The sequence below is a fragment of the Tasmannia lanceolata genome, unplaced genomic scaffold (genome assembly GCF_043159265.1).
Source record: "Tasmannia lanceolata isolate RefF3 unplaced genomic scaffold, GAP_Taslan_0.1 ptg000098l, whole genome shotgun sequence".
NCBI lineage: Eukaryota > Viridiplantae > Streptophyta > Magnoliopsida > Canellales > Winteraceae > Tasmannia > Tasmannia lanceolata.
In genome coordinates this window covers 207,501-217,500 of record NW_027518775.1, presented here as the reverse complement: position 1 = coordinate 217,500, position 10,000 = coordinate 207,501, and positions in this window count along the sequence as shown.

Below are 10,000 nucleotides of genomic sequence, written 5' to 3'. Positions count from 1 at the left end.
TAGCAGGGCATTGCTGGGTTGGGCTCCCTTGGCCTTTTGGGCGCCTTGGACGATGTCTTGCGAAGACCATGGGCACAAGGCCATGGCATATGGTGAGGAAAGGACCACGGTTGCCAAGGTTAGGCACCGGAATGCTTGGCCTTGGCTTGCCAAAGCAGGGCATTGCTGGGTTGGGCTCCCTTGGCCTTCCGGGCGCCTTGGACACTGTCTTGGGAAGACCATGGGCACAAGGCCATGGCATATGGTGGGGAATGGACCACGGTTGCCAAGGCTAGGCATATAGAGAGGAATCGCATTTTTGCCCGGATAGGCACCGGAATGCTTGGCCTTGGCTTGCCATAGCAGGGCATTGCTGGGTTGGGCTCCCTTGGCCTTCCGGGGGCCTTGGACGCTGTCTTGGGAAGACCATGGGCACAAGGCCATGGCATATAGTGAGGAATGGACCACGGTTGGCAAGGCTAGGCATATAGAGAGGAATGGACCACGGTTGCCAAGGTTGCGCAAGTTTTGGGCATTTTTTGCCCGGATATGCCCAAGTATGCCCCGATAGGCCCGTTACGCCCCGGTATGAACGCGTATGCCCGGATAGACTCGGTATGCCTTGGGATACATGCGTATGCCCCGATAGGCTTGGTACGCCCCGATATGCGCACGTGTGCCCCAGTAGGGCTCGGTATGCCCCGGTATGTACGCGTGTGCCCCGATAGGCCCGGTATGCCCCGATATGCACACGTGTGCCCCAATAGGGGTCGGTATGCCCCGGTAGGTACGCGTGTGCCCCGTAATGCACGTTTCGCAGATCTCCCCGCATGTCCCGCCCCTATATGTAATACTTACTTACTTACTTACTTTCTTTCTTGCTTGCTTGCTTGCTTGCAATGGTTGGGAGTGCCCGGCATGCCCCGCTGCAGAGACCAAGGGCGCAATGACTTGGCACCGCGGATGCCGGGACTCCGGCACTTCCCGTGGCACTGATGGTTGGTTCCAAAGACAAAAGGCCGTGCAAGGCCACCGCACCGCGGATGATTTTGCTCGTGCTGGCGCCGTTGTGTGGCCAAAGAACATGCGCGAATGCTCGTGTCGGAAGGGTTGGTGTCCTGGCCCCGCGGGTGTCACGAATGCTCGGTTGCGAAGACCATGGGACCAGAGCCATGGCACGTCGGATGATGGCTCCAGCTGGCGCCCCGGCACTTTCTGTGGCATTGATGCTCGGTTTCAAAGACAAACGTGCGCAGGGCCAGGGGACCGCGGATGACTGCTCGTGCTGGCCCCGTTGGGCGGCATTGATGGTCGGTTGCAAAGAAAATGCGCGATTGCTCGTGTCGGGGCCTGGCAAGCCAAGGCCAAGCGAGCCATGGCAACGCGGATGATGGCTCCAGCTGGCGCCCCGGCACTTTCTGTGGCATTGATGCTCGGTTTCGAAGACAAACGTGCGCAGGGCCAGGGGACCGCGGAGGACTGCTCGTGCTGGCCCCGTTGGGCGGCATTGATGGTGTGTTGCAGAGAGCATGTGCGATTGCAAGTGTCGGCCGGGTTTGGGTTCCCTTGGGCTTTCGGGTGCCTTGGACGCTGTCTTGCGAAGACCATGGGCACAAGGCCCCGTCCTGGCCCCTTGTTCGATTCGCTCTCGTCTTGCGCTTGCTTCCAAGGTCCTCCATGACCTTCCCCATGGCCTTGCTAGATCCCCCCCATGACGCATGACCTCTGTCCGTTGATTGGTTTTGAGTGCACACCATGCCCGGCTTGGCACCGTGTTGTCGCGTGAGTGGCATTTGGATCGTGCATGCTGGTGGGCTACCTGCCAATGCGCACAAGCCTTGCACACTAGCCTTGCGCACGAGCCTTGCACAAAAGCCTTGGACACAAGCCTTGCGCACAAGCCATGCGCACAAGCCTTGGACGCTAGCCTTGCACACAAGCCATGCATACAAGCCTTGCTCACAAGCCTTGGGCACTGGCCCATCGCAGTAGCCTTGCACACAAGCCTTGCGCACTAGCTTTGGGCACGAGCCTTGCGCACTTGCCTTGGGCACTAGCCTTGCACACAACCCTTGGGAACTAGCCTTGCGCACCAGCCTTGCCCACAAGCCTTGCACACCAGCCTTGCACACTAGCCTTGCATACAAGCCTTGCACACTAGCCTTGCACACAGGCCATGCTCACTAGCCTTGGGCACTAGCCTTGCACACAGACCTTGGGCACTAGCCTTGCGCACTAGCCTTGCCCACGAGCCTTGCACACTAGCCTTGCACGCAGGCCTTGCACGCTAGGCATGCTTGGGCCAGCAGCTCCCGCATCAAGTCGGCGGGTGTAGGCACGGTTGGGCGCAGATCCCGCATCGCCTCGTCGCGTCTGGGCGCAAACCCGTCGCGTCTCGTTGCGTCTTCAGAAGTCGTCGCTAACAGCACCTTTGGTTGCCACTGGTGGTTAGGCGGGTTGGTTGCGCAAACCCTATAGGAGGGTGGCATGCTGCGGGGCGCTGGAATGCGCAGGCTTAGGGCGTTTTTGCCCGGATAGGCACTGGAATGTGCTGGTTTTGGGCGTTTTTGCCTGGATAGGCTAAGGAATGGGCATGCTTTGGGCGTTTTCCCCGGATAGGCACTGGAATGGGCTGGTTTTGGGCGTTTTTGCCTGGATAGGCTAACGAATGGGGCATGCTTTGGGCGTTTTTGCCCGGGTAGGCACTGGAATGCCTGGCCTTGGCTGGGCATTGCTGGGTTGGGCTCCCTTGGCCTTTCAGGCGCCTTGGATGCTGTCTTGTGAAGACCATGGGCACAAGGCCATGGCATATAGTGGGGAATGGACCATGGTTGCCAAGGTTAGGCAATATAGAGGGCGGTGGGCGAGTAGGCCATGGCGTCACTTGTTTGCCCGTGTTTGCTCCCTTTGTGCGTTGTTTGGTTTTGGGAGCACACCTACCTTGCTAGGCTCGGCGGCTTACCCCTGCCCTTGTGGGTACTGGGTTGCACGTCTGTTTGCAACCCTATGGCTTGGTTGCTGCTGGCTTGGTTGGGTAGTTTGCCTCCGCCAATGCGCACAAGGGTTCCTTTTCTTCGTACCTGTGAGCTTACCTCCCTTGTTCGATTTGCTTTTGTATTGCGCTTTCTTACAGGGTCTCTCCAATGAGCTTCCCCCCCCCATCTTTGTCCTGGGCCTTTTGCTAGATCTCTCCCCTTCCCCCATTCCATTCGCCATCGTTGGCTTGCCTCAACCGTGGGGGTCTCCACTCTTGGCTTGGTCTTCGCTCGCATTCTCTTTGGCACGGAATTCCTCGTCCCGTGTGTCCCTTCCCCCTTCCCCTCTAACTTCCGCGCACAGCGGGTCGCCTAGCAGTGCCATTTCAGGCCCCATTGCTAATAGCAGTTGGGTCGGGGAGACATTGTTTGGCAGGCACCGTGTTGGCGCGTGAGTGGCATTTGGATCGTGCATGCTGGTGGGCTACCTGCCATTGCGCAGCTGACCACCCCGTTCATGGCCTACTCAATTCAAGCTCGATGCCTTACTCGGCTCGCATTATGGTGCCTGTGCTTGTTACCCATTTTATTGGCGGATGACTGCTCGTGCTGGCCCCGTTGGGCGGCATTGATGGTCGGTTGCAAAGAAAATGCGCGATTGCTCGTGTCGGGGCCCGGCAAGCCAAGGCCAAGCGAGCCATGGCACGTCGGATGATGGCTCCAGCTGGCGCCCCGGCACTTTCTGTGGCATTGATGCTCGGTTTCAAAGACAAACGTGCGCAGGGCCAGGGGACCGCGGATGACTGCTCGTGCTGGCCCCGTTGGGCGGCATTGATGGTCGGTTGCAAAGAAAATGCGCGATTGCTCGTGTCGGGGCCTGGCAAGCCAAGGCCAAGCGAGCCATGGCAACGCGGATGATGGCTCGCTAGTGCTGGCGCCGTGCACAGTGGCCTCGCACACTCGCCCTGCACGCTTCCCTTGCACGCAGCCTTGCACACTAGCCTCGCATGCGAGCCTTGCACCCTAGCCATGCAAACTAGCCTTGCACGGTAGCCATGCACACAAGCCGTGCACATTAGCCATGCGCACAAGCCCCGCACACTAGCCTTGCGCACAACCCTTGCACACAAGCCATGCACTCGAGCAATGCACACAAGCCTTGCACTCAAGCAATGCACACAAGCCCTGGACACTAGCCTTGCACACGGGCCTGGCACACAAGCCTTGGGCACTAGCCTTGCGCACTAGCGTTCCACATGAGCCTTGCACACTAGCCTTGGACACTAGCCTTGCACACAGGCCTTGCACACTAGGCATGCTTGGGCGAGCTGATCCCGCATCAAGTCGACGGGTCTAGGCATTCTTGGGCGCAGATCCCGCATCGTCTCGTCGCGTCTGGGCGCAAACACGTCGCGTCTCGTTGCGTCTTCAGAAGTCGTCGCTAACAGCACCTTTGGTTGCCACTGGTGGTTAGGCTGGTTGGTTGCGCAAACCCTATAGGAGGGTGGCATGCTGGTGGGCGTTTTTGCCCGGATAGGCACTAGAATGTGCAGATTTTGGGCGTTTTTGCCTGGATAGGCTAAGGAATGGGCATGCTTTGGGCGTTTTTGCCCGGATAGGCACCGGAATGCTTGGCCTTGGCTTGTCCTAGCAAGGCATTGCTGGGTTGGGCTCCCTTGGCCTTTTGGGCGCCTTGGACGATGTCTTGCGAAGACCATGGGCACAAGGCCATGGCATATGGTGAGGAAAGGACCACGGTTGCCAAGGTTAGGCACCGGAATGCTTGGCCTTGGCTTGCCAAAGCAGGGCATTGCTGGGTTGGGCTCCCTTGGCCTTCCGGGCGCCTTGGACACTGTCTTGGGAAGACCATGGGCACAAGGCCATGGCATATGGTGGGGAATGGACCACGGTTGCCAAGGCTAGGCATATAGAGAGGAATTGCATTTTTGCCCGGATAGGCACCGGAATGCTTGGCCTTGGCTTGCCATAGCAGGGCATTGCTGGGTTGGGCTCCCTTGGCCTTCCGGGGGCCTTGGACGCTGTCTTGGGAAGACCATGGGCACAAGGCCATGGCATATAGTGAGGAATGGACCACGGTTGGCAAGGCTAGGCATATAGAGAGGAATGGACCACGGTTGCCAAGGTTGCGCAAGTTTTGGGCATTTTTTGCCCGGATATGCCCAAGTATGCCCCGATAGGCCCGTTACGCCCCGGTATGAACGCGTATGCCCGGATTGACTCGGTATGCCTTGGGATACATGCGTATGCCCCGATAGGCTTGGTACGCCCCGATATGCGCACGTGTGCCCCAGTAGGGCTCGGTATGCCCCGGTATGTACGCGTGTGCCCCGATAGGCCCGGTATGCCCCGATATGCACACGTGTGCCCCAATAGGGGTCGGTATGCCCCGGTAGGTACGCGTGTGCCCCGTAATGCACGTTTCGCAGATCTCCCCGCATGTCCCGCCCCTATATGTAATACTTACTTACTTACTTACTTTCTTTCTTGCTTGCTTGCTTGCTTGCAATGGTTGGGAGTGCCCGGCATGCCCCGCTGCAGAGACCAAGGGCGCAATGACTTGGCACCGCGGATGCCGGGACTCCGGCACTTCCCGTGGCACTGATGGTTGGTTCCAAAGACAAAAGGCCGTGCAAGGCCACCGCACCGCGGATGATTTTGCTCGTGCTGGCGCCGTTGTGTGGCCAAAGAACATGCGCGAATGCTCGTGTCGGAAGGGTTGGTGTCCTGGCCCCGCGGGTGTCACGAATGCTCGGTTGCGAAGACCATGGGACCAGAGCCATGGCACGTCGGATGATGGCTCCAGCTGGCGCCCCGGCACTTTCTGTGGCATTGATGCTCGGTTTCAAAGACAAACGTGCGCAGGGCCAGGGGACCGCGGATGACTGCTCGTGCTGGCCCCGTTGGGCGGCATTGATGGTCGGTTGCAAAGAAAATGCGCGATTGCTCGTGTCGGGGCCTGGCAAGCCAAGGCCAAGCGAGCCATGGCAACGCGGATGATGGCTCCAGCTGGCGCCCCGGCACTTTCTGTGGCATTGATGCTCGGTTTCGAAGACAAACGTGCGCAGGGCCAGGGGACCGCGGAGGACTGCTCGTGCTGGCCCCGTTGGGCGGCATTGATGGTGTGTTGCAGAGAGCATGTGCGATTGCAAGTGTCGGCCGGGTTTGGGTTCCCTTGGGCTTTCGGGTGCCTTGGACGCTGTCTTGCGAAGACCATGGGCACAAGGCCCCGTCCTGGCCCCTTGTTCGATTCGCTCTCGTCTTGCGCTTGCTTCCAAGGTCCTCCATGACCTTCCCCATGGCCTTGCTAGATCCCCCCCATGACGCATGACCTCTGTCCGTTGATTGGTTTTGAGTGCACACCATGCCCGGCTTGGCACCGTGTTGTCGCGTGAGTGGCATTTGGATCGTGCATGCTGGTGGGCTACCTGCCAATGCGCACAAGCCTTGCACACTAGCCTTGCGCACGAGCCTTGCACAAAAGCCTTGGACACAAGCCTTGCGCACAAGCCATGCGCACAAGCCTTGGACGCTAGCCTTGCACACAAGCCATGCATACAAGCCTTGCTCACAAGCCTTGGGCACTGGCCCATCGCAGTAGCCTTGCACACAAGCCTTGCGCACTAGCTTTGGGCACGAGCCTTGCGCACTTGCCTTGGGCACTAGCCTTGCACACAACCCTTGGGAACTAGCCTTGCGCACCAGCCTTGCCCACAAGCCTTGCACACCAGCCTTGCACACTAGCCTTGCATACAAGCCTTGCACACTAGCCTTGCACACAGGCCATGCTCACTAGCCTTGGGCACTAGCCTTGCACACAGACCTTGGGCACTAGCCTTGCGCACTAGCCTTGCCCACGAGCCTTGCACACTAGCCTTGCACGCAGGCCTTGCACGCTAGGCATGCTTGGGCCAGCAGCTCCCGCATCAAGTCGGCGGGTGTAGGCACGGTTGGGCGCAGATCCCGCATCGCCTCGTCGCGTCTGGGCGCAAACCCGTCGCGTCTCGTTGCGTCTTCAGAAGTCGTCGCTAACAGCACCTTTGGTTGCCACTGGTGGTTAGGCGGGTTGGTTGCGCAAACCCTATAGGAGGGTGGCATGCTGCGGGGCGCTGGAATGCGCAGGCTTAGGGCGTTTTTGCCCGGATAGGCACTGGAATGTGCTGGTTTTGGGCGTTTTTGCCTGGATAGGCTAAGGAATGGGCATGCTTTGGGCGTTTTCCCCGGATAGGCACTGGAATGGGCTGGTTTTGGGCGTTTTTGCCTGGATAGGCTAACGAATGGGGCATGCTTTGGGCGTTTTTGCCCGGGTAGGCACTGGAATGCCTGGCCTTGGCTGGGCATTGCTGGGTTGGGCTCCCTTGGCCTTTCAGGCGCCTTGGATGCTGTCTTGTGAAGACCATGGGCACAAGGCCATGGCATATAGTGGGGAATGGACCATGGTTGCCAAGGTTAGGCAATATAGAGGGCGGTGGGCGAGTAGGCCATGGCGTCACTTGTTTGCCCGTGTTTGCTCCCTTTGTGCGTTGTTTGGTTTTGGGAGCACACCTACCTTGCTAGGCTCGGCGGCTTACCCCTGCCCTTGTGGGTACTGGGTTGCACGTCTGTTTGCAACCCTATGGCTTGGTTGCTGCTGGCTTGGTTGGGTAGTTTGCCTCCGCCAATGCGCACAAGGGTTCCTTTTCTTCGTACCTGTGAGCTTACCTCCCTTGTTCGATTTGCTTTTGTATTGCGCTTTCTTACAGGGTCTCTCCAATGAGCTTCCCCCCCCCATCTTTGTCCTGGGCCTTTTGCTAGATCTCTCCCCTTCCCCCATTCCATTCGCCATCGTTGGCTTGCCTCAACCGTGGGGGTCTCCACTCTTGGCTTGGTCTTCGCTCGCATTCTCTTTGGCACGGAATTCCTCGTCCCGTGTGTCCCTTCCCCCTTCCCCTCTAACTTCCGCGCACAGCGGGTCGCCTAGCAGTGCCATTTCAGGCCCCATTGCTAATAGCAGTTGGGTCGGGGAGACATTGTTTGGCAGGCACCGTGTTGGCGCGTGAGTGGCATTTGGATCGTGCATGCTGGTGGGCTACCTGCCATTGCGCAGCTGACCACCCCGTTCATGGCCTACTCAATTCAAGCTCGATGCCTTACTCGGCTCGCATTATGGTGCCTGTGCTTGTTACCCATTTTATTGGCGGATGACTGCTCGTGCTGGCCCCGTTGGGCGGCATTGATGGTCGGTTGCAAAGAAAATGCGCGATTGCTCGTGTCGGGGCCCGGCAAGCCAAGGCCAAGCGAGCCATGGCACGTCGGATGATGGCTCCAGCTGGCGCCCCGGCACTTTCTGTGGCATTGATGCTCGGTTTCAAAGACAAACGTGCGCAGGGCCAGGGGACCGCGGATGACTGCTCGTGCTGGCCCCGTTGGGCGGCATTGATGGTCGGTTGCAAAGAAAATGCGCGATTGCTCGTGTCGGGGCCTGGCAAGCCAAGGCCAAGCGAGCCATGGCAACGCGGATGATGGCTCGCTAGTGCTGGCGCCGTGCACAGTGGCCTCGCACACTCGCCCTGCACGCTTCCCTTGCACGCAGCCTTGCACACTAGCCTCGCATGCGAGCCTTGCACCCTAGCCATGCAAACTAGCCTTGCACGGTAGCCATGCACACAAGCCGTGCACATTAGCCATGCGCACAAGCCCCGCACACTAGCCTTGCGCACAACCCTTGCACACAAGCCATGCACTCGAGCAATGCACACAAGCCTTGCACTCAAGCAATGCACACAAGCCCTGGACACTAGCCTTGCACACGGGCCTGGCACACAAGCCTTGGGCACTAGCCTTGCGCACTAGCGTTCCACATGAGCCTTGCACACTAGCCTTGGACACTAGCCTTGCACACAGGCCTTGCACACTAGGCATGCTTGGGCGAGCTGATCCCGCATCAAGTCGACGGGTCTAGGCATTCTTGGGCGCAGATCCCGCATCGTCTCGTCGCGTCTGGGCGCAAACACGTCGCGTCTCGTTGCGTCTTCAGAAGTCGTCGCTAACAGCACCTTTGGTTGCCACTGGTGGTTAGGCTGGTTGGTTGCGCAAACCCTATAGGAGGGTGGCATGCTGGTGGGCGTTTTTGCCCGGATAGGCACTAGAATGTGCAGATTTTGGGCGTTTTTGCCTGGATAGGCTAAGGAATGGGCATGCTTTGGGCGTTTTTGCCCGGATAGGCACCGGAATGCTTGGCCTTGGCTTGTCCTAGCAAGGCATTGCTGGGTTGGGCTCCCTTGGCCTTTTGGGCGCCTTGGACGATGTCTTGCGAAGACCATGGGCACAAGGCCATGGCATATGGTGAGGAAAGGACCACGGTTGCCAAGGTTAGGCACCGGAATGCTTGGCCTTGGCTTGCCAAAGCAGGGCATTGCTGGGTTGGGCTCCCTTGGCCTTCCGGGCGCCTTGGACACTGTCTTGGGAAGACCATGGGCACAAGGCCATGGCATATGGTGGGGAATGGACCACGGTTGCCAAGGCTAGGCATATAGAGAGGAATTGCATTTTTGCCCGGATAGGCACCGGAATGCTTGGCCTTGGCTTGCCATAGCAGGGCATTGCTGGGTTGGGCTCCCTTGGCCTTCCGGGGGCCTTGGACGCTGTCTTGGGAAGACCATGGGCACAAGGCCATGGCATATAGTGAGGAATGGACCACGGTTGGCAAGGCTAGGCATATAGAGAGGAATGGACCACGGTTGCCAAGGTTGCGCAAGTTTTGGGCATTTTTTGCCCGGATATGCCCAAGTATGCCCCGATAGGCCCGTTACGCCCCGGTATGAACGCGTATGCCCGGATTGACTCGGTATGCCTTGGGATACATGCGTATGCCCCGATAGGCTTGGTACGCCCCGATATGCGCACGTGTGCCCCAGTAGGGCTCGGTATGCCCCGGTATGTACGCGTGTGCCCCGATAGGCCCGGTATGCCCCGATATGCACACGTGTGCCCCAATAGGGGTCGGTATGCCCCGGTAGGTACGCGTGTGCCCCGTAATGCACGTTTCG